Below are 3,393 nucleotides of genomic sequence, written 5' to 3' on the forward strand. Positions count from 1 at the left end.
AAAAAAAAAAAATACAAAAATTAGCTGGGCGTGTTGGCAGGTGCTGATAATCCCAGCTGCTTGGTAGGCTGAGGCAAGAGAATTGCTTGAACCCAGGGGGCAGAGGTTGCAGTGAGCCAAGATCTCATGATTTCACTCCAGCCTGGGCCACAGAGCAAAACTCCTTCTCAAAAAAAAAAAGAAAGAAAGAAATTCAAATTCATATTCACTCATATCAAAAATGAAAATTTATTTTTGCAAATTTCTATTTGAGTGATATAATTATTTTAATTTAGGAATGGTGCATAAAAAATGGGTGTAGTGATTATGCTCTTTCCTGTGCTTGAATGGAAAATGATGAGGGATCATGATGTTAGACTTGCAGTGAGAAGGGGTGGAAAAGAGGGATTCCAGAGTGCCAGGAACACAGATTTTCTGGAAGGCTTGCATGAGGACTGCTGGGTTTGAAGGTGTTTCCCGAAGTTCATGTGTTGGAAACTCAACCCCTAGTGCAACAGCGCTGCCCAGTGGAACCATGAAGAGGTGATTAAGTCATAAAGGCTCTGCCCTCAGGAATGGATGAAGGCAGAGGGGTTAGTTGTCTTGGGAGTGGGTTCCTGATAAAATAATGAGGATGGTTTCCTTCCCTTTCTCCCTTTCCCCCTCCCTGCTCTCACATGTGGTCACTCTCTTGCCCTTCCACCTTCCAGCATAGGACGGCACAGCAAGACCTTCACCAGATGCAGGCCCCTCACTTTTCCAGTGTCCAGAACCGTAAACCAAGTGAACTCTTGCTTATAAATCACCCAGTCTGTGGTATTCTGTTATAGCAACACAAACAGACTGAGACAGGGACACTCAGTGGGCTCATCTCTCTACTTGATGGAGCACTCCCTGCGTGGTATCTTGTATTTGTAGACATGATGCTGTAAATGCTCTTTGAGTGCCTTGAAGGCTTTTATGTTTGAGGAGGTTACAGAGAAGCCCCTACAGGCTTCAGGTCCCTTCTTCTGTTGCTTCTTTGCTCTTTAGTACCTCCCCAAACCTAGTGTTAAATTAGATCATAGTGAGGTCCTTGGACCAACAGTATTAGCAGCACCTGAAAAACATGCTGGAAATATAGACTCACAGGCTGCACCGCAAAACACTGAACCAGAAACTCTAGGAGTGAGACCCAGCAATCTGTATTTAACAAGTCCCCCAAGTGAGTCTGATGCACACAGAACTGTGAGATGCTGTATTAGATAATGTTGAGTTCATGCTAATGGAATCACTAACACACACGTCTGTTCACTGCTTGGTCTTTGCACAGGCACCTGGATCCTCCTGGAATCTCTGATCCCTGTTGTTCCCTTGGGGAGTTTTCTAGTCCCTCTTACTTGAAGCATGTCTTTCAGAGCCCCACACCACCCAGCTTGGGTATCTGGTGAGTACTGTGGTCTGCATGTCCATGTTTGTGACATTCTGGGAAGGGTGGCCCAGGCTGTGATTTGCCATCTACTGCTGCAGGCTACAGATGGTATTCAGAAGGGAGGGGAGATGCTGTGTGCATGTTCTGAAGTGTTTCCCGTTAAACAGACCAACTCTCTCCATAACTATTTGATTTTACTTCATCTCCTCATTGATTTCACAGTGTCAATGCAGTTTGTGTAAACGTCTCTACTGGGTGATGCATGCAGATAAATGTTTATGTGAACACATAAAGTCTGTATGTGTGAGTGAATGCTCCACATCATGTCATTTATTGTCCATCATTACATATCTATGGTGTCTCACTCATTCCTCTCATTTTCTGTCATTTTACTTACTTTTACCTGAAGTACAATGACTATTAAATATTTCATTTCAATTATGGTATTTTTTCACCTCACATCGGACCTTCCTCCCTCACTGGACTTCAGTGTGGGATCTGCAGGTCTCAGGACCTTCTGGGAAGTCCCAACTTTTCTTCAATGTTGTCTCTGGCCAGCTCAGGCTGGAGAAGTGGGTGTTGGTGCCACCCTGTGGCTATAGCAGACCTCCAGTCTTACCCTGAACCCTGGCGTTCTCACATGCGTGGCTTTAAATGCTGAGTCTTGCTAAGGGCAGATTAGGCCCATTTTCCTTATCTCCCTCCCAAGGGGCTGTTTTCTATGTTTATTGACTCCCCATATATTTTTTTTAAAAAGAATATATAGATGAAATAAATTGCATGTTTGAAAAATATTTCAAAGAATAGTTGTTCATTTTTTCTTGCTCATTTTTATCTATCTTCTAAATTTTATATATTTATGGGGTACAAAATATTGTGATTTTTCAGTACAGTGTGGAATGAGAATCAAATTTCCTATCCATTACCTCAAATACTTCACTTTTGTGTGTGTAATGAGAATGCTGTTTGTCACTTTCATCATCAGCTCCTAATGTTTTCCATGCTAGGGACAGGAAAGGCTCCACACTTGACTTTCCCTCCTGTTTTCTTATCCGTTGTCAACCCCTGAATGTACCCTCCAGGCTTCTGTCACCTTCTACACCTAGCCCGATCCTTGTGCACCCACCTTCCTTCCAGGGACTATCCTTAGGGAGTGACTTTATGCACAGACTTCACATGCTCTTCCCACCTCCTTCATCCCCACAAGCCCCATCTCAGCCCCATCTGATTATTTCTTCCCTCTCTCATTTCCTGTTAATCTGCTGGTTTTCTTACCTGAAGGGTAACTGCTTACTCCTTAGTTTTTTGCCTTAATTTCTAAGTCACAGGCTACTTTTCCTCGAGACATGATTTTAGTCTCATTCTATAAGTCTTGGTATGTGATTTTATTCATTGGCCAATTTTTTTTGTTTTTGAGACAGAGTCTCGCTCTATTGCCCAGGCTGGAGTACAGTGGTGCCATCTTGGCTCACTGCAACCTCTGCCTACCAGGCTCAAGCAATTCTCTTGCCACAGCCTCCCGAGTAGCTGGGATTATGGGCACACCCCACCACACCTAGCTAATTTTTGTATTTTTAGTAGAGACGGGGATTTACCATGTCAGCCAAGTTCCTGTCGAACTCTGGACCTCAAGTGATCTACCAGCCTCAGCCTCCCAAACTACTGGGATTACAGGCGTGCGTCACTGTGCCCCACCCCTTTGCACCACATTTAAGTGATGATATTTTTGCACATTGAGGTAGCTTCATTCCACAGGTTTAGATCTGAAGCATTTTCACTATTGTTTCTTCCCATGTATTTCCTGGTTTGCAGGTCAGTTTTTTCTTTTAACTCATCAGTGACACAGTGGGTTATATAGCTTTGAATTTCAAACAATATTTTTTTAAATTTCTTTTTGCTGATTTTTATCTATGTTAATTTTTTTTTTTTTATTATACTTTAAGTTCTAGGGTACATGTGCATAACGTGCAGGTTTGTTACATATGTATACTTGTGCCATGTTG

At 42.8% G+C, this 3,393-nt stretch overlaps 1 long non-coding RNA gene across 1 annotated transcript in view; it reads left to right on the plus strand.

The window, feature by feature from the left end:
• Positions 1–381: 381 nt before the first annotated feature.
• LOC105520003 overlaps positions 382–3,393 on the plus strand; it is a 10,547-nt gene continuing 7,535 nt past the window's right edge. Inside the window, exon 1 of the long non-coding RNA XR_001003059.1 lies at positions 382–1,405. This is a non-coding gene — a long non-coding RNA (uncharacterized LOC105520003). The remainder of the gene's footprint in view (positions 1,406–3,393) is intronic.

The sequence above is a fragment of the Colobus angolensis genome, unplaced genomic scaffold, assembly GCF_000951035.1.
Source record: "Colobus angolensis palliatus isolate OR3802 unplaced genomic scaffold, Cang.pa_1.0 Scaffold368, whole genome shotgun sequence".
NCBI lineage: Eukaryota > Metazoa > Chordata > Mammalia > Primates > Cercopithecidae > Colobus > Colobus angolensis.